Raw genomic sequence first — 22,419 nt, forward strand, 5'->3', positions numbered from 1 at the left:
CCCAGCGCTGGGTTGTTTTTAACCCAACAGTTTTTAGAGTGTACCTTCGAGTAGACTGTTATCTAGCAGTAGGCTATTCACTGATACATATATTTAATTTATTTTAAAGTAATGTTTCATTTATATATTTGTATTTAGATGCAATATATTTAAATGCTGCCCCATGTAGCAGCTTTCAGAAGTTACATTTCCAAATATTTGGAGGCATTTAAATAAATAAGTAAATGTTCGGACATTGTATTTTTTTGTTTTGTTTGGTTTCTTGAATAAATAATAAAATATAGATAAATTAAAATATCGTATGCATGGACGGTGAAGACCCGTGTGGATGATGATACGTCATGGTCATGTCTAGTAACTTGACTCTCGGGCGCGCGCACACGGACACGCCCAGATATTTAGTTTCGACTCAATGTTTAATTTTTTTTCCCTGTCTATAATCTAATGTGGAGTGGAATTATTCCTGCCGTTTGGGCAAACAATATGAATCTCTCATTTCTGCTGCTGTGTCTGTTCTCGCAGATCGTCGATGGTAAATGTGCCTATTTTTTCATGCCTTCACATTTTCATGTCCTTTTTTCTTTTTCGCAATGTTTTCATTTTTCGTTTGTTTGTAATGTTTTTAGATCCAAGTGTAGTTTGAAATCGTTTATTGGCACCAGCTTGTCTCTAATATCATTCACGTCTGTTTCAGGTGTTTATAAAAAAGTGAAGGAGGGAGAATCTATCATTCTACCCACCGACGTTACTACAATAAAGACAAAATATCACATAATGTGGACGTTTGAATCGATACACATTGCGGACATTTATTCTATGAATGATTTAGGCCTACCTAATTATGTGAATGCTGAAATGTTCGGAGGCAGACTACAGGTGGACTTCACAACTGGATCTCTGACCATCAGAAACGCAATGAGCGCAGACTCAGGACTTTATTGTCTAAATATTGTCTATCCCGGCAGAAGAACAACGTCAAAGACATTTAATGTCACTGTCAGTGAGTATTTTTTATATGTTTTCTAAAATGAAATAGCCCAATGTGAGAGGTTTTTTAACATTATTTTCATTCTGTTTATTGAATTTAAGTGTAAATGTTTTGCAGATTGTTCACAATCTGTATGTAACGGACATTAATGTAGGTGCTCATGTTTTTATATAGGCTACTACTGTGTTTTCCAGGTCCCTCACTCAACCCTTTAGTAAGAGAGTCCAGAAATTGCTCTCCATCATCAGAAAGATCATCAGTGACATACTTTTTAATTTTCTGTTTTTTATTTTAATTTTTTTCCAATTGAGGACATGCAACAACATGCAGAATGATGCAAGAGGATCATAATAACATAACTGAACATAACTTACAGAAACGCCAAACTTGTCTTGTCTGAACTTGTGTGTATTCTCTTCGTTGTGATTAAATATTTGGTAACCAGTATTTCCCTTCTGTCTAGTGAATACAGAGCAATCATTTCCCATCACCTTGATGTTTAACCGATAGTGATTGTGACTGTCGTTGACTTTATTATTAAAGTTATGATTATATAGCCAGTAGTTTCTAACAACTAATAGTTGTGTTTTTTCTTTGTTTATTATTTATTCATTCATTTTTAATTATTAAATCATATAATCATACTTTGTATCATTTATATCATTTTTATTATGTAATCATTACATAATTGTATTAATTATTTTTACAGTTTTTATACAATTCTTAATATTTTTCCTGCTTATGCATTTTCATTGTTGTTTAAACTTATGATTGGGAGGTTTCACAGAAATTTTTATATAAAAAAGGGCAGATGCTGAGACATAATGGCAAAAAGTACTTAACAAATCAAACGTAACATCAAGGAACTCATGGAACTGCTTTTAGTAATACTGGATATATTATTTTCATACGCTTACACCACACCACGCAGTGAGGAGTGATCCATTACATTACTTTGATGGCATATAGCTGTTATAGACCGCTTTCATATGTACAAAGAAAATGCATTGAAGCTAATATCTTTGCTTGAGCCTATACTTTCCTGTCCATCTCTGAGAGGAAGGCTTTTACCTAGTTCTCTCCAAGTTCTGCTCACATTGAGGTTTTTGGTATCTGGAACCTTTCATCATGAAACTGGTGATTTTTGTGGTACCAGTAAAAAAAAAGCTGTGTGTAGAATAGTTCACAAAGTCTGCAGAGCCATTTGTGAACTGATGAGTCTTTACATAAAGTTTCCTGATGCTGCTGACCAAGCTAGCTATAAATTGCAATTCTATGAATATGGACACTTCCCAGGTGTGATTGGCTGTTTAGATGGATGTCATGTTCCCATCAAGTGTCCATCAACTCCTGATGCTGAGGAGTACGGGAACCGTAAGAACCAGATTTCTATCTACGTTCAGATTGTATGCACACCTAATTTACAGTTTACAAACAATTGTTGCATGTTTGAAAGGTTCAACTCACAATTCAAGGATTTTTCTCAACACTTCATTGTGTGTGAGTGACTTTTTATTCAGTCCATACATAAATCCCACAACAGCAGAGCAGCAAAGATACAACACAGCTCATATATGGACAAAATAATGTCATGTTCTTCCTTCAAATATTGCATTTTTTTGCTCATGAAGTTCTCTGGCAAACTTTTCAAGATGGCCAACTTGCTTGTATTTTTGCTGAGAGGTAGTGGCATCAGGCTAGAGCAGATGTGGAGTGCACACATTCATTGTGCTCTGGCTTTTCCAACCCGTTCAGGTTCCTTTCTTCTGTGGGGGAAAAACACAGAAGCACAAATAAACTCACATTGTCCTTAGAATGAAAGAAGAATAAAGACAGAGCAGAATATACAATACGTACAAAAGGAAATAACCAATTTCTTTCTTACATACCATTTGTGCTCAGTTCTTCATCTGAACTGTTCAAGTGATCATCATCTAGTATACCATCCAGAGGTTGCTGGTGCTGTATTTTTTCCAGACATCAAGTCATCAGTTTTTTCTCTAATTGGTGGTCTACCACCAGTAGTAAGTCGCTGTCTTCTGATATCTGCATTTTGTCTTTTTAAAGCCAGTTTAAGGTTCTTCCACAGAGTCTATACAAGCAAATATCATTCATTATAAATTGTCTCAAAATTATGACAAGTGTACTATGATAATAATGAAGAAATCTCACCAGATGTGGTTGTATTTTTCTTGTGGCTGCATTTTAATTTGCATTGAATTTACTGCAAATTGCATTCCTAGTTCTCCTTTTCATTCGCAGACTAGCAGTAGTGTGGATTTTACTTTCAATAATTTGCTAGATTGTCACAATTTGTTTCAGTAGTGTTTTTTCAGTCACTTAGGTTTTTTTAACAAATAATGTTTGCCATTGTTTTGTGTCAAGGTGTACACCAATAATAATGTTTTCTAGTCTATTGCAGGTTTTTATGAGCACCATCAGACCAACGGCATGTGCCTATACTCAACATAATTATTTTTATACCAGGTGTCCTTATTTAAGTTTACTTACTTTACTCCATGATGCTGCAGTCTTAGACTAACTAAGTCTATTTTAAGCCATGTTCATAAAAGGTATTTTAAGGTCCCAGTTTAACAAGTACACATTAAGGGCTACTACTGGCTTATTCTAAGCCCTGTCGATATGTTGATATGGGATTAATACACTGTGACACATTTAAATAAAGGCAATTTATATTTGACTTCATCTATCAATCATACAGACTCTTTATTAGCTTTAGATGTGACAATCTTAAATGAATGGCTTAGCTCTTCAGGACTCATATTTGTATATTAGCTACACATGAATTAATAGAGCACCCATATTATAAAGTGTTACTAAAATGTGAATCCAGCTTGCCTTTATTTGTCTGTGTGTAATTTCTGAGACACTGAAGCATGGCACAGAATTTGTGGGTCTCCAAAGCAAACCTTCAGCAGACCACTAAAAATATCTCAGTTATTATGTTTATTCTTGTTTTTCAGAAAAGCTACCATTCCCAATATTACTAGTGATTCTTCTGCATGGTCTTTTTCATCAGCATCACCAGAATCATCATCAAATATTCATGTTTAAGTTGTTACAAATGCGTTTCAATTACAAATATCTCACTTCCGCTGACTGTCATACGTGCAAACTATTCTGAGATGACGAAGGACGTGTGCATCGCACTTTCTCCATTGATATATGGTAGTCTCGTGAGTTTGTTTAAAGGAGCAAAGGAAGCAAAGTTTCAATACTTTACCAAAGAAAAACCTACGGAATTTCTAAGCAGCCATGCATTATAATTTTTTTTAACTTAATTTTCTCATTATCTCGACATAACGAAAGTCGCTTTCTCGTTATAACGACTAATTTCTCTCGTTATCTCGGCATAACGAAATTTTGTTTTCTCGTTATAATTTTACTGTTGCTATAGTAACGAACTCAACTTTGACAGGCATCTTATGGACAGCCATGCAGGCGCTCTTACTGTAGCATATATTTCAGCAAATTTTGCTTCACCTAGGTAATAACGTCTATAATACTGTACACAAATAAAGGCTGATCAATCACTGTTGATTTTTCCAAAAACAGTACACCTAACGTTTTGTTTTTGTAATTAACATGTTTAAATGACAACACTGCAAACACAGACGGAGCGCCTTCAGAATGATGCAGAACTATTTGAAGATCTTTTAGAGCTGCATGCTTGGATTAAACTCACTTTTAATTTTCCCTTTATTTGAAATGAAATTATATATAATTTTTAGTAGTCATTATATGCTGTGACAGATATCATGTGCGTTACAAGCTTCTGTTATAAAAGAGCGTACATGTGCAGTGTGTGTGTGTTTGTGTGCAGAAAAAAAAACTCACTTTTAATTTTCCCTTTATTTGAAATAAAATTATATATAATTTTTAGTAGTTATTATATGCTGTGACAGATATCATGTGCGTTACAAGCTTCTGTTATAAAAAAGCGTACATGTGCAGTGTAGCTATGTGTGTGTGTGTGTGCAGAAAAAAAAACCGAAGACAACATTATAGAACAAAAGTGAATTAAATTAGCCTATGCATTTTACATATACTGTACATCACTTTCGTTATGTCGAGATAATGAGAAAATTAAGTCGTTATAACGAGAAAACAAAAATAAAAAAAATTATAGGCTAATGCATGGCCGCTTAGAACTTCCGTAAAAACCAGTCTCCTCTTGGCTTATAGAAACCTACATTTTTCTTTACAAATCCTTGTTTAATGCTTCAAATTCGTTACTGTTTTTTTGTTTTGCTGTCCTCCAGCTTTTCAAAGCTGCATGCATTCGCTACAGGAAGCCTTTGGACAGTTTTTTTTTTTTTTTTTTCGCAAAACTAAATTTATATTGTGATTTATTTCTGTTATACATCACTCTCAAAAATGGTACAAAAGCTGTCAGCTGAATGTAATGAGACTGGAAAGCAAATGGTTATGGGAACTGAAGTCGAGCAACAGAGAAGGAAAGCAGCTTGTAAGTGTTTTGTCTCGTTTTCTCATTAGACTATTGTGTGATCGTCATTGCTAGGAAAGTTTTTGGTTTAAATTGTGTGTGTGTCTTACCCTGGTAAATACGTGCTGAAAGTGGTGCTTGGTTTTGTGTTTGCCTATCGCGGGACTGCCCAGTTTCGATCTGCTAAATAGTGAGGCTTGGCCAGCTGACTTCAATCACAGGTAAGAGCACGCTACATACATCGCAGGAAGGCCTGTCTGACAAACCTACGGCCTGTCCCTCTGACCTCTACTACTACGCTCTCTATTCCAGTTGGTCTCTGGAACTGCCAGTCTGCAGTTAACAAAGCAGACTTCATTTCTTCTATTGCTACTCATTCCGGTCTCAACCTCGTGGCATTGACTGAGACTTGGATCAAACCTGAAGACACTGCCACTCCCACAGCCCTCTCCACTAATTTCACTTGTTCCCACACTCCTCGTACCACTGGGAGGGGTGGAGGTACTGGTCTCCTTATATCAAAAGAATGGAAATTTGATCTTCAGCCATCACCTACAGGTATTGGTTCATTTGAACCACATGCCATTACTGTAACCCTGTTAAAATCCACTTTGTGGTCATTTATCGTCCCCGAGGTCAATTGGGAAACATCTTGGAGGAGTTGGATGTGCTGCTATCAAACTTTCCTGAAGATGGTACTCCTCTGGTACTGCTTGGTGACTTCAACATCCACCTAAATAAACCCCAGGCTGCTGACTTCAAAACTCTGTTCACCTCATTTGATCTCAAGCTAGTGTCTACTACAGCAACTCACAAATCAGGCAACCAACTGGACCTCATCTACACGCGCTGTTGGTCTGTGGACAACCCTTCAGTTGCTCCACTGCACACCTCAGACCACTTCCTCATTACTACTAACCTAGCACTTACTCCTGAAGTGGCTCACACTACAACGCAGGTCACCTTTCGAGGGAACCTACGCTCCCTCTCTCCATCTCGCCTATCTTCTGTGGTTTCATCCTCGCTTCCTGCACTCTCTCAGTTCTCTGCTCTGGACACGAACAGCGCTACGGACACTCTTTGCTCCACTTTAACATCTCGCTTGGACAACTTTTGCCCACTGTTGTCTAGACCAGCACGCATCGCCCCATCTGCCCCCTGGCTGTCCGAGGTTCTCCGTGAACATCGCTCTAAACTCAGGGCTGCAGAGAGGAAATGGCAGAAATCAAGAAACTCTACCGACCTCAGTGTGTATCAGTCTCTCCTCTCTTCCTTCTCTGCAAATGTCTTCACGGCTAAAACATCCTACTACCACAACAAAATTAACAGCTGTTGTGACGCTCGGACACTCTTCAAGACTTTCTCTTCTCTTCTTAATCTGCCGCCACCACCTCCTCCATCGACTCTTACAGCGGACGACTTTGCTGTTTTCTTCACAAATAAGACAAGAACCATCAGTGACCAATTCTCCACACCGCAGACTGAGGACAACTTCACAATGACCAACGCACTTTCTCCTCCTTCTCCCCACTCTCAGAGATGGACGTTTCCAAACTTCTCCTGTCCAATCATCTTACTACTTGTCCACTTGATCCGATCCCCACTCACCTCCTTCAAGCGATCTCTTCTTCAGTTAATCACGTTATCAACTCCTCTCTTCACTCTGGAACATTTCCCTCAGCATTCAAGCAGGCTCGGGTAAGCCCACTGCTCAAGAAACCATCTCTAAATCCAGCGCTTCTTGAAAACTACACACCAGTATTCCTTCTTCCATTCATTGCAAAGAGACTTGAGCGAGCTGTTCAACCAGCTTTCTAAGTTCCTTGTACAGAACAACCTCCTGGACAGCAACCAATCTGGCTTCAAAAGTGGCCACTCAACTGAGACTGCCCTAATCTCAGTTACTGAATACTGCGACTGGCAAGAGCAGCTTCAAAATCCTTGGTACTCATCTTACTGGACCTGTCTGCTGCTTTTGACACCGTTAATCACCAGATTCTCCTGTCCACCCTCAGAAAGATGGGCATCTCTGGAACTGCTCTCCTGTGGGTTGAGTCCTACCTCTCTGACAGATCCTTCAGTGTGTCTTAGAGGGGTGATGTTTCTAAGTCACAACACCTTGCTACTGGGGTTCCTCAAGGCTCAGTACCTGGACCACTTCTCTTCTCCATCTACATGACATCACAAAGGTCTCTAGAATCATCCAAACAAAACAAATCTTCCAGGAGATCTATATTTTTTTGTATAATTAGTCAAATATCCAAGCTAGGTTGCCAGTGGGCACATGACTTGTAAGTACATATCATGGGGAAACGGTGTATACTGAGTTAACAGGTTAATAAATCAAGGTTATTGGTTTGTTTAGTTTTTTTTCCTTTCAAAATATCCCACCTAAAACATAACTTAACCCTTTAATTGACATCTCTACTGTAGGCCTACAGTAGACCTTAATTTAATCGGGAATAAATCTGTCAAAAGGAGGAGATGAGAGAGCAGTCTTACCACAGCTCTGCTGGCCCACTTCTGTGTCTGCTTTTGCCATGGGGGGTGACAGCAGCAGTTTGCTAACTTCAGTTAGTCACACAAAAGGAAGAATGGAAAGATAAAGAGCTAACACATGGATTAATTGATATTTTATATCATTTAAGGGGTTGATTGCGATTTCACTTTTTTGTAACGTTAGTGTGTAATGTTGCTCTTTGAGCATAAACAATATATGCAAAGTTATGAAGTTGAGAGTTCAATGGAAATGGAGATGTCGTCTTTTTTAATTCTGGAAGTTTATTACCTACAAAAATGGCTGTTAGGGACTAAAATGAGCTACTTCCCGGGTTTGTGATGTAACAAACCCAGATAAACCCCACCCTTGGGAAAAGGCAGCAAAGGAAGCCATGCTGTGCTGCTTTAGAGAAGAGGAAGAGAAAACTAGAGGTGCAAGTAAAAATCTATTCATAATATGAATCGTGATTCTGTCTTCTAATGATTTTAATGGATTCACAAGTTTAAAAATCAATAAAAAAAAGCAGCGGTTCTTAATACTGTTCCTCACATCTCCCTGCCCTGGACTCTCTCTCTCGATCTCTCTCATTCAGCTCAGCTCCAACAATTGCTATGTTTCCATCCATTGACGCTAATTTAACTTATGCGCAAAACTTTGAGGACAGAATTTCCTCAGGCATTTCAGAACAACCAAAACAACATTGGTCAGTTTTGCGCAATTGGTCAAGTTTTTATGCACATTTTTTGAATTTATGGCATTTCCATCCAGTGTTTTTTTATGTGATAATCGAATGTGCATAAAAATAGGTGGATGGAAAAATAGCTAATGAACTGTTCCAATTATACACTTATATTCACATAGCTATGAGAAGCATTAAACGTGGATGCACATGCAGTTGCCATACTGTATTAAAGCTACAGGATAAAACTGTATATTAAAAGCATATAGCGTAACATATACAGTAGAAATAACAGCATATCTAAGAGTATGAGACAGCAACAAAAAAAAAAAAAATGCTTACTATTAAAAACCGTGCTTGCACAGGTTCTGCACAGTCCTCTTCAATATCCTCTGTTTCTCAATCAGGCTAAAACTGATTTTAGAAGAGAAATTAACAATGCTGTTGTTTACAATAAAACCTAAGCACATGCCGCTGAGGTAAGGGGTGGGACATTTAGATGTGCACTAGAGGCGGTTTAGTCAATCACAACACACTGTTCAGAGCCCACCTATTTCTGAGGGTTGGGCTTTATAATAGCGGGAAATGATCAGAGTGTTTCTCATAGAAAGGACAGAGTGGTGTGGAATAAAGATAAATTATGTGCACTTTAAATGTGGTCACCCTAGGGCACTACACTGTGTTAATTCGGGCCTGATAGAAAAATATAATTTTCTTAATCTATAACTGTAAAATTGCTTTCATATAGTATGATAGACCTATTCATTGTTACTTTATTTGTTAATTCTTATAATAAATTATTCTCGCTTTTTTTCCAGCTCCAGCCGCTTAAAATTGACAGACATTTTCCATCATGTTTACCATCAGACTCAATATGCGTGATTAAATGTTCAGCATTCGATGTTCAAGAAGCCAATCTAACGTGGTTTAAAGGAAAACAAGTATGTTCATAAGTCAGTGTCATTGAGTTTAACCCTAACACCTCTCTACACCTGGACGTGAAATACCAGGATAAAAGTAACTACAGCTGTGTGCTCAACAGTCCCATCAGCAGCCAGACTTTGTATGCCAAAATCACTCAACTCTGTCAGCAATGCCCAGGTATGTAAGTGTTGATGATACTGAACATATGTCCTTCTTAATACTGTCAGACATTTCGTTTCACTTCATCTGTTTCCTGCTCTTTGTTAAATATCTAGATTTTTAATGTTATCATCTAAAAAAAAAAAATTATAGGTGCCACTCCTCATTCCAATACTAAGATTAATATTTATGCGACTGAGATTAACTGTGTCTGACAAACTGTTTTATATGATCCCGTTTTGTTTTGTTACAGAGACAGACATAACACAGACAAAGCTGACAGTGAAGGAGGGAGATTCTGTCACTCTACACACCAATTTAAAAGACTCACAAAAGGATATTCACATTTTATGGATGTTTGGACCTAAAAAGATTGTCAGTGCAGAAATAATTAATAATAATATGCACATAAATGACTGTGCTGATGGGAGATTCAGAGGCAGACTCTTGCTCGACATTCAAACTGGAGATCTCACCATCACAAACACCAGCAAAACAAACTCTGAAATCTATAAACTACAGATCAACAATGAATCTTCCACCTGTTGGAGTTTCAATGTTACTGTCAGTGGTGAGTAAACTAAATAAATCATTTCACAAATGGGGTGCACACATTTTAGCTGTTCATGTAAATGCTAGCATGCAAAAATATGAACTGTATCCATCCAACTTATTGTCAAATCAGAAGTAAAATTGGACAGGGACTGTCTCATAAATCCCCCCCACCCCCCCACCCCCACCCCCCCTTAGGCAAGTAATACCTTACAGCTTCAAGAGCCACTCTCTCTCTCTCTCTCTCTCTCTCTCTCTCTCTCTCTATATATATATATATATATATATATATATACACTAAATGATGTAATGGATCTAATATTTGCTGGTAAATTATTCCAATCAATTGGAGCTTTAAACATAAAAGCTTTTTTGCAATTGTTTTGGTTCCAAAAGAAACAAAGAAGTCACTTACACTAATTACTGTTTTCTTTTTTGTTCATTGCAGAACTCGAAAATATTCTCGCTCTGATAATATGTATTGGTCTTGTTCTTGGTATCCTTGCTGCTGTCATTTTTTTTGTATATAAATGTATACAAAGTCAAATAGGCAAGTATTATACACATATAAACTTGACCACTATGGTGGGGAAAACATTTATTTGATCCCCTGCTGATTTTGTAAGTTTGCCCACTTACAAAGAAATGAAGGGTGTGTAGTTTTTATGGTAGGTTTATTTTAACGTATAGAGACAGAATATCAACCAAAAATCCAGAAAAAAAACACATTATATAAAGGTTAGAAATTGATTTTCATTTCAGTGAGTGAAATAAGTATTTGATCCCCAAGCAAGACATGACTTAGTACTTGGTGCAGAAACCCTTGTTGGCAAGCACCAAGGTTTTTTTTGTAGTTGTTCAACAGGTTTGCACACATCTCAGGAGGGATTTTGATCCTCTCCTCTTTACAGATCCTCTCTAAATCCTTAAGGTTTCTTGGCTGTCATTTGGCAACTCAAAGTTTCATATATATGTTCATTGGCAAACTTCAGATGGGCCTGTACATGTGCCTTCTTGAGCAGGGACTCAGGCTTTCAGTTCATAGCAGCATAGTGTGTTACCAATGTTTTGGTTGGTGACTGTGGTCCCAACTGCCTTAAAGGGATAGTTCACCCAAATAGCAAAATTATGTCATTAATAACTTACCCTTATGTTGTTCCAAACCCGTAAGACCCGTTTATCTTCGGAGCACAGTTTAAGATATTTTAGATTTAGTCCGAGAGCTCTCAGTCCCTCCATTGAAGCTGTGTGTACGGTATACTGTCCATGTCCAGAAAGGTAAGAAAAACATCATCAAACAGGGCTGCTCCGATCACGATCGGCCGATCGTTATGCGCATCTCGTCAGTAAAGCCGGTTCTCTAATCAGCGGTAAATTCCATCAGGTGCGTGATTTCACATAGAGCAGCTGTTACTACACAGAGCCGTTGTTAACTGAGAAGATGCGCAAATCCACGTTCATTTTCAACGTTTAGTTAATTTTGCTATTAGGTGAACTATCCCCTTAAGATCATTAACAAGCTCCTCCCATGTAGTTTGGGGCTGATCCCTGACCTTTCTCATGATCATCCTTACCCCATGAGGCGAGATCTTGCACGGAGCTCCATTTCCTAATAATCGCACCAACAGTTGTTTCCTTCTCACTGAGCTTCTTGCTGATGGTCTTGTAGCCGATTCCAGCCTTGTGCAGATATGCAGTCTTCTCTGACATCCTTTGGTCTTGTTCATGGTGATGGGAGAGGTTGAAATGGAAGATACAGATTGTGTGGATAGGTGTCTTATACACCTAACGAGTTGATATTAGGAGTAACTTCTTAAAGTCACAGACTAATCTGTGTTCCACATGGGCACATAACCAATCTGTGGGAGCCAGAATTCTTGCTGGTTGGTAGGGGATCAAATACTTATTTCACTCAAAAGGCAAATAAATTTCTAACCCTTATATAATTAGATTTTTCTGGATTTTTTGGTTGATATTCTGTCTCTACCTGTTAAAATAAACCTACCATAAAAACTACAGACCCTCAATTTCTTTTCAAAATCAGCAGGGGATCAAATAAATATTTTCTCCACTGTATACTGACCATTGTTAGTCTTTTCCTTTGTAATTTTATTTTTATGATGTAGCATCATTTAGCACCTTTGCACATCACATTATTACACCATTCAAAAAGTACTAGATTTTGATGAGAAAGTACTGAATTAGATAGAAAAGAATATACATAACTATATTAATAAACTATGAAAAGAAAGCCTGCCAGTGGAAGATCTCATGATCACTCTGATGAATTTGTGTTTAACAGAGACTGCGAGTCAAACTGAAACCAGACAAAATTGCAGTTCGTGTTCTACCTTTATCCAATACACACAGTTAAAACCATTTAATACAAGCTTAAATTATAATGGTGCATTTGAATTTTTTTTTTTTTTTTTACAGAAGCATTCAAGGATTCCACAGGCAGCAACACTGCAAATGAACAGTAACCTTTGATTGACAGTTCACCCACAGATACATCACAAGCCATACCTTTATCTAATTTATGCCACAAATAGTGCATAGACATTTCTGCCATGTCATTTCTAAAAGCAAACATCAGGATTTATTCAAATAAATAAACACATTTGTGGTTACTTGCTGTAAATTACTGTTTTTGCATTCTTCCAGAGCATTTAATAATTTGAAAAAGAACAAATAATTTGTCTCTATTGTCTAAAAGTCAGACATTGAATAATTTCTCTGCACTTGTATATAATATGTAAATGCTGCCCCCTACTGTACATCCCTTACTACGTTTTACAAGCAAATTCAGTTATTTAATAAAAAAAAAAAAAAAAAAAAAAAACTGATGTGGTATTTACAACAGGTTCTTTCTAATGCATCAGTGTTTGAATAAATACAGTATAGATTAGATGATAAGTGTAATAAACTACACTGAACGCCATGTATGTCAACAGCATCTGAACGTTATTAAGCTCCGCTCTCCAGGCAAAGCCTAACTGTTAGCGCCCAAACCAGGTAAGGCAACACACACAGGTGCATCTCAATAAATTATAATGTCGAGGAAAAGTTAATTAATTTCAGTAAATCAATTCAGATTGTGAAAACTCATTTATTAAATAAATTCAATGCACACAGACAAGTAGTTTAAGTCTTTGGTTCTTGTAATTGTGATGATCTTGGCTCACATTTAACAAAACCCCACAAATTCTCAACAAATAAAAATACTTCATGAGACCAATAAAAAAAAAAATTAGTGAATTGTTGGCCTTCTGGAAAGTACAGTATGTTCATGTACTGTACATGTACTCAATACTTGGTAGAGGCTCCTTTTGCTTTAATCACCTCCTCAATTCGGCGTGGCATGGAGGTGATCAGTTTGTGGCACTGTGGCACAGGTTTCTTTGACCGTGGCCTTCAGCTCATCTGCATTGTTTGGTCTCTTGTTTCTCATCTTCCTCTTCACAATACCCCATAGATTCTCCCTGGGGTTCAGGTCTGGTGAGTTTGCTGTCCAGTCAAGCACACCAACACCATGGCCATTTAACCAACTTTTGGTGCTTTTGGCAGTGTGGGCAGATACCAAATCCTGTTGGAAAATGAAATCAGCTTCTACAAAAAGCTGGTCAGCAGAAGGGAGCATGAAGTGTTCCAAATGTTATTGGTAAACAGGTGCAGTGACTTTGGTTTTCAAAAAACACAATGGACCAACACCAGCAGATGACATTGCTCCCCAAATCATCACAGACTGTGGAAACTTAACAAGAGGAATACGATAACTGTAGTTGTAACTTTCTGTTAACATGCTTGGATACAGCACTCTGTGAACAGCCACATTCTTTGGCAATTAATGTTTGTGGCTTATCCTCCTTGTGAATGGTGTCAATGATTGCCTTCTGGGCAACTGTCAGTTCAGCAGTCTTCCCCATGATTGTGTAGCCTAGTGAACCAAACTGAGAGACCATTTTGAAAGCTCAGGAAACCTTTGCAGGTGTTTTGAGTTGAGTTGAGTAGATGATTGGCATGTCACCATATTCTAATTTGTTGAGAGTGAATTGGTGCGTTTTTGTTAAATGTGAGCCAAAATAATCACAATTAAAAAACTAAAGACTTAAACTACTTCATTTGGTGTGCACTGAATTGATTTAATACACAAGTTTCACAAATTGAGTTAAATTACTAAAATATATTAACTTTTTCACAACATTCTAATTTATTGAGATGCACCTGTATTACATCTCCTCTTTTTTCACTAATAGTAGGCTAACAAAATATCAGTTGTTGTTATTGGTTCCAAGGGCGTAACTTTGGGTCTACCATTGAGGGGGCTAAACTCACGGCATATTTATTAAAGGAAACATGCAAAACGTGTGACTGTATTGAAACAAACAGCAACTTAAGTTACAATTCAGTCACCAGGCACATGACTGAGCGCTTGAATGCAAATAAGACATTTAAATATCAGTTTGCTTTATTCTTGCGAATGCAAGTAGCTTTCAGAAATGATTAGTGTAAAAGCGTCATTGTTTTCTTTAACGATTTGTGATTTTTGTCACTTTTTACTCCTGATTGTTTGCTAAAATATGGCGAAAAATACCAAGAAAGTAATGTATTGTATTTTCTTTATTAAATTTAGTGTTGTTTGACTATGTAAATATTAAATGCAGTAGCTGTGTTAGCTGTGAAATATGTTCTATGAAAAGATGAATTTCTGCCTTAGTCACAAATGGATGGACATGAAAAATACAAATCTTTTTTTTTTTCTTAGGCCAGCAGGGGGAGCTCAGAATGGGTCATAATGCCCCAGTGTAGTGTTGGGGTGAAGGCACATATCTCTCTTACTCAACTCAACTTTATTTATAAAGCACTTTCAACACCACAAGTGGAACCAAAGTGCTACAGAAAGTATAAAAGAGACTGAACTATGATCTGTCGATTGTTTGAGTATGATGCGTTTTTCATACAAGATCTGGCAATTGGACAACCGTGGAATGACTACTGGTGTGATTATTCATAATGAGTTTTTTTCCCAGGAGAAAACCTAAGGGACTTTTTACGGGAGTTTCCCATGAGAAATAACAAAACTAGAGGGGGGAGAGGGCGGGAGATGGATGTGGAGGAGACTTAACAGGAAAAACGGAGTGTTGTTGACCATACGAAGTGAAGTGATTTTTTAATTGTAAAAATGCAGAAAGTTTTTTTTAGTAAAGTAAAGTGAAGTGACATTCAGCCAAGTATGGTGACCCATACTCGGAATTTGTGCTCTGCTGTATTTATTCGAACACTGATGCATTAGAAAGAACCTGTTGTAAATACCACATCAGTTTTTTTTTTTTGTTTTTTTTTTTATTAAATAACTGAATTTGCTTGTAAAACGTAGTAAGGGATGTACAGTAGGGGGCAGCATTTACATATTATATACAAGTGCAGAGAAATTATTCAATGTCTGACTTTTAGACAATAGAGACAAATTATTTGTTCTTTTTCAAATTATTAAATGCTCTGGAAGAATGCAAAAACAGTAATTTACAGCAAGTAACCACAAATGTGTTTATTTATTTGAATAAATCCTGATGTTTGCACAGACTAATCTGTGTTCCACATGGGCACATAACCAATCTGTGGGAGCCAGAATTCTTGCTGGTTGGTAGGGGATCAAATACTTATTTCACTCAAAAGGCAAATAAATTTCTAACCCTTATATAATTAGATTTTTCTGGATTTTTTGGTTGATATTCTGTCTCTACCTGTTAAAATAAACCTACCATAAAAACTACAGACCCTCAATTTCTTTTCAAAATCAGCAGTGGGCAGCCATTAATGCTGCGGCGCCCAGGGAGCAGTTGGGGGTTCAATGCCTTGCTCAAGGGCACCTAAGTAATGTTATTGAAGGTGGAGAGAGAACTGTACATGCACTCCCCCCACCCACAATTCCTGCCGGCCCGGGACTCGAACTCACAACCTTTCGATTGGGAGTCCGACTCTCTAACCATTAGGCCACGACTTCCCTGGGTCATGACTTTGCAAGAGGTAGAGTTAGGTGTAGGGTTGATGTAAAAAAGCAGGTTTTTGTTCTATTGTACTATGTTGTTTTGAAACTTTATATCTTGCAGGCATGGTTTACTGAGAAATGAAGCCCCCACCTCCCCCCACAAATTATTTTAGTTCTAGTTTGAGTAGAGACACTATGTGTGGTTTATTTCATTATGAGTTTAAGGCTTCATCATTCAAAGTATACATTTGATCACTCTATGCAGTCCCTGGAATCAATCCCAGGACTTTTCCATTGCAAGCACTATGATGAAAGACTGTTTTGTTCTTGTGTCCTTGTGGCTATATGCTCCTTTCATGGATGTTTTGTGATGTCATACTTTTTCCATCTAATGTTGATGAAGTGATGAAGTCAGTCATCAGCAGTAATATCTGAAAACCCATCTACATCTACAACTGCATGTACACATCATATATTGTCAGGTAATTAAAGATGTGAGTGCATATAAAAAATACTATTATACTATATACACTGAACAAAATTATAAATGCAACAAATTTGTTTTTGCCCCATTTTTCATGAGCTGAACTAAAAGATCTAAGATTTTTTCTATGTGCACAAAAGGTCTATTTCTCTCCAATGTTGTTCACAAATCTGTCTAAATCTGTGTTAGTGAGCAATTCTCCTTTGCCGAGCTAATCCATCCACCTCACAGGTGTGGCATATCAAGATTCTGATTAGACAGCATGATTATTGCACAGATTCAATTCAAGTTTATTTGTATAGTGCTTTTTACAATACAAATCATTACAAAGCAACTTTACAGTAAATTACATTACAATATTTAGTAGTAGCTTATAAGTGGTGACTGTCAGTTTCTGCACATATGACAGGATTTTTCAGAAAAATTATTACAAGACGTAGTCAGCCAGACGATGAACATTATTAACAACAGTTATTATATGATGCAGTCATACTTGTAGCAATATTTGTTAGTTCTGTTTGTTGATTCAGGGTTAGCATCATCTGGGGTCCTCTGATGGTCAGCATCATCTCTTCTCAGGTGTTCTGGATCCAAACTGGAGCTTGTGTAAGTCCTAGTTACCAGGGATGTAAATCCCTGGCAAAACATAGAAACAAATAGAGAAATCATTAGCATAGCTGCTGTTCCAACAAAGTAAAATTAATTAGTTTAACCCAAGCTAAATAATAAGAATGTGCATTTGATCAGATACAACTGCAGTCACAATTTAAGAGATGCATTATTGGAATGCTTGGCGAAAGGGATGTGTTTTTAATCTAGATTTAAACTGAAAGAGTGTGTCTGAACCCCAGACATTATCAGGAAGGCTATTCCAGAGTTTGGGAGCCAAACGTGAAAAAGCTCTACTTCCTTTAGTGGACCTTGCTTTTATCCTAGGAACTAACAAAAGTCCAGCATTTTGTGACCTTAGGGAGCATGATGGATTGTAACGTTGTAGAAGGCTAGTTAGGTACGCAGGAGCTAAACCATTTAGGGCCTTATATAGGTAAGTAGTGATCATTTGTAACTGATACGAAACTTAATAGGTAGTCAGTGCAGAGACTGTAAAATGGGGTAATATGATCATATTTTCTTGACCTGGTAAGGACTCTAGCCGCTGTATTTTGGACTACCTGTAGCTTGTTTATTGAAGAGGCAGGACAACCACCAAGAAGTGCATTACAATAGTCCAATCTAGAGATCATGAATGCATGAACTAGCTTTTCTGCATCAGAAATAGGTAACATGTTTCGTAGATTGGCAATGTTTCTAAGATGGAAGAATGCAGTTCCTTTTCAGGAACTCGAGCTGCGTCAAGTGCTTTGGGGAACGTCCCTGACGTGACTGACTCTGAATATCGTGTGCAATCTGTCCAACGGAAGGGCGTGACGTATTAAGGGCGATTCCAAGCCACGTTACAGATTGTGTGTTCCTCCCTGCCCTCGCTACATTACAAGTGGTGATACACATATCCAGCATATCCACAAACTCATTGAAAATAACCAAAACAATCCAAGGTTTTTATTTAGCACAGTGGCTAAATTAACAAATTACCAGATGCCACCTGATTCAAATATTCCACCAACGTTAAATAGTAATGACTTTATGAATTTCTTCACTGATAAAATAGATAACATTAGAAATACAATAGCGAATGTAGATTCTACAGCGTCTAACACTTCAGTTTCATCCATTGCACCCAAAGATAAACTGCAGTGCTTTACAAATATAGGACAGGAAGAGCTAAATAAACTTATCACTGTATCTAAACCAACAACATGTTTATTAGATCCTGTACCCACTAAATTACTAAAAGAGCTGTTACCTGTAGCCGAAGAACCGCTTCTCAATATCATTAACTCGTCGTTATCTTTAGGTCACATCCCAAAACCATTCAAGCTGGCGGTTATCAAGCCTCTTATTAAGAAACCAAAAGTAGATCCTAGTGTACTGGCAAATTATAGGCCTATTTCAAATCTTCCATTTATGTCTAAAATCTTTGGAAAAAGTTGTGTCTGCTCAATTGAGCACCTTCCTGCATAAAAATGATCTGTATGAAGAATTTCAGTCAGGTTTTAGGCCCCACCATAGCACAGAAACTGCACTTGTTAAAATTACAAATGACCTGCTTCTTGCATCAGATCAAGGCTGCATCTCATTTCTAGTCTTACTTGATCTTAGTGCTGCGTTCGACACCATAGATCATGACATACTCATAGATCGATTACAAAACTATACAGGTATTCAAGGGCAGGCTCTAAGATGGTTTAGATCCTACCTGTCCGATCGCTACCATTTTGTTTACTTAAATGGGGTGTCATCTCATTTATCATCAGTAAAATATGGAGTGCCACAAGGATCCGTCCTAGGTCCCCTTCTATTTTCATTATACATGTTGCCCCTTGGTAATATTATTAGAAAATACGGAATTAGCTTCCACTGTTATGCTGATGATACTCAGCTATATATTTCAACGAGACCAGATGAAACTTCCCAATTATCTAAGCTAACAGAGTGTGTTAAAAATGTAAAAGATTGGATGACAAATAATTTTCTCCAATTAAATTCGGATAAGACAGAGATATTAATTATTGGACCAAAAAACACCACACAGAATCTTGTAGATTACAATCTGCAACTAGACGGATGTACTGTTACTTCCTCTACAGTCAGAAATCTGGGTGTTATATTGGACAGCAATTTGTCTTTTGAAAATCATATTTCCAATGTTACAAAAACCGCATTCTTCCATCTTAGAAACATTGCCAAGCTACGAAACATGTTATCTGTTTCTGATGCAGAAAAGCTAGTTCATGCTTTCATGACCTCTAGACTGGACTATTGTAATGGACTTCTAGGTGGTTGTCCTGCTTCGTCAATAAACAAGCTACAGGTCGTCCAAAATGCAGCAGCTAGAGTCCTTACCAGGTCAAGAAAATATGATCATATTACCCCTATTTTACAGTCTCTGCACTGGCTACCTATTAAGTTCCGTATCAGTTACAAATTATCATTACTTACCTATAAGGCCCTAAATGGTTTAGCTCCTGCGTACCTAACTAGCCTTCTATCACGCTACAACCCATCACGCACCCTATAAGGTCACAAAACGCTGGACTTTTGGTAGTTCCTAGGATAGCAAAGTCCACTAAAGGAGGTAGAGCTTTTTCACATTTGTCTCCCAAACTCTGGAATAGCCTTCCTGATAATGTTCGGGGTTCAGACACACTCTCTCTGTTTAAATCTAGATTAAAAACGCATCTCTTTCGCCAAGCATTCGAATAATGTATCTCTTAAATTGTGAGTATAGTTGCATCTGCATTTTTATTCTTTAGCTTGGGTTAAACTAATTTTACTTTGTTGGATCAGCAGCTATGCTAATGATGTCTCTATTTAGTTTCTATGTTTTGCCACGGGATTTACATCCCGTGGTAACTAGGATTTACACAAGCTCCAGTCTGGATCCAGAACACCTGAGAAGAGATGATGCTGACCCTCAGAGGACCCCAGATGATGCTTACCTTGAATCAACAAACAGAACTAACAATTATTGCTACATGTGTGACTGCATCCTATAATTACTATTAATTAATAATATTGATAGTTCATCATCCAGCTGACTACGTCTTGTATTATTATTATTATTATTTTTATTTTTCTAAAATCCTGTCAAACGTGCACAAACTACTAGCTACTACTAAATATTGTAGAAACATAATTTTCTGTAAAGTTGCTTTGTAACGATTTGTATTGTAAAAAGCGCTATACAAATAAACTTGAATTGAATTGAATTGAACACACAATTTGTGCGTGGCTTGCCTGGGATCGAAGCACGCTGAGTTGGCTTTCGAGGGGGCCAACTGTCTGCATTGTGATCGATTGCCAATGCGGACGCTTCGATCCCGGAGGGCTCTCTCCGAGGAGGGAGCCTTCACCAGCGTTCCCCGCGGTGCTGGCCCCGCTTCTGCCGAGGCAGAACGACTGCTGCACTCGTGGGGTTCGCAGGTGGATCTGTCAGAGGGAATGGAGATGGGCCAGTCCTTATCTCCTTCCTCATCTGCCAGATTGGGCGCCCAAACCCTGGGTTCGGAAGCATGCTCGTTGGTTTCTTCCCCCCAGGGTGAGGGATCACCTCTTCACCTCTTTTCCTCCGAGGAAAATTCGTGGAATCATCCTTATTCGACCCGCCTCTTTGGCCCCGATTCACTATATTATGGCAACGTGATGGGGCTGGGAGAGCAGGGTTATAGAGCGGTGCCACGGGTCGAACAGACGCTCGCGGGCTATCTGTCACCCGGGTCGGCATCGTCTCTAAAGGCTCCGACGTTGCCCACCAAGCCTCTTAGAGTTACATCATCGCTGGTGGGCAAAGGTTATGTGGCAGCAGGTCAGGCTGGGGCTTGCCTTCACACTATGGCAGTCCTACAAGCTTATCAGGCCGACCTGCTGGGAGATAACAATGAGGGGGAAGGGATTAAGTCTGAAGATATCGAAGAACTTAGAAAGACCGCTGAACTCTCCCTCCGTGCCACTAAAGAGACCGCTCGCGCGATTGGGCGGTCTATGGCAGCCTTAGTGGCCGCTGAGAGGCATTTATGGCTGACCATAGTTATCGACGTTGCGCACCAAGCCTCTTAGAGTTACATCATCGCTGGTGGGCAAAGGTTATGTGGCAGCAGGTCAGGCTGGGGCTTGCCTTCACACTATGGCAGTCCTACAAGCTTATCAGGCTGACCTGCTGGGAGATATCGACGAGGGGGAGGGGATTAAGTCTGAAGATATCGAAGAACTTAGAAAGACCGCTGATCTCTCCCTCCGTGCCACTAAAGAGACCGCTCGCGCGATTGGGCGGTCTATGGCAGCCTTAGTGGCCGCTGAGAGGCATTTATGGCTGACCCTGTCAGAAATCAGAGAAAGAGACAGGGTCTGCCTCCTGGACGCCCCGCTTCAGCCATCTGGCCTGTTCGGCAACACAGTCAATACTGTCGTCGACAGGTTCCAGGAGGCATGAAAGCAGGCGGCGGCGTTCCAGAATTTCCTCCCTCGTCGCTCTCGTTGTGCATCTGGGCGGGAGATGACCACGCCACATGCCGGCTCCTCATATAGGGAAGCACAAAAACAGAGTGTCGCTGTTCGTGCTCCCCCACGACGGGACCAAGGGCCCCCGGCAGGCTCTGGTTATGGAACAAGAAGTGAATACCCTATTAAGGAAGGAGGCCATCGAGGTGGTCCCTCCTCTAGACAGGGAATCCGGGTTTTACAGCCGGTATTTCATAGTTCCAAAGAAGGATGGGGGGTTGCGTCCGATCTTAGACTTACGTCACCTGAACCACTCACTTATGCCACTGAAGTTCAAAATGCTCACTGTCAAGCAGGTTGTAGCTCAAATCAGATCCGAGGACTGGTTTGTCATGATAGATCTCAAAGACGCATACTTCCACATATCCATCCTTCCACAACACAGGAAGTTTCTGAGGTTCGCTTTCGGGGGCAAAGCTTATCAATATCGAGTACTTCCCTTTGGCCTCGAACTCTCACCCCGCACGTTCACGAAATGTGTAGATGCGGCTCTGGTATTGCTCCGTATGCAGGGCATCCGCATTCTAAATTATATCAACGATTGGTTGATTCTAGCTC

General features: G+C 38.8%; 1 protein-coding gene and 1 long non-coding RNA gene across 2 annotated transcripts in view; both read left to right on the plus strand.

Moving 5' to 3' along the window:
* The window catches only part of LOC132159615 (SLAM family member 5-like), a 193,411-nt gene that overhangs the window by 153,084 nt on the left and 17,908 nt on the right, over positions 1-22,419 (plus strand). The gene's annotated exons all lie outside the window — the stretch shown is intronic.
* LOC132159634 (uncharacterized) lies at positions 419-1,474 on the plus strand. Its single transcript, XR_009437887.1, has 3 exons — positions 419-532; positions 695-1,000; positions 1,183-1,474. It is a non-coding gene; the product is annotated as an uncharacterized LOC132159634 (long non-coding RNA).

Source organism: Carassius carassius, chromosome 16 (genome assembly GCF_963082965.1).
Source record: "Carassius carassius chromosome 16, fCarCar2.1, whole genome shotgun sequence".
Taxonomy (NCBI): domain Eukaryota; kingdom Metazoa; phylum Chordata; class Actinopteri; order Cypriniformes; family Cyprinidae; genus Carassius; species Carassius carassius.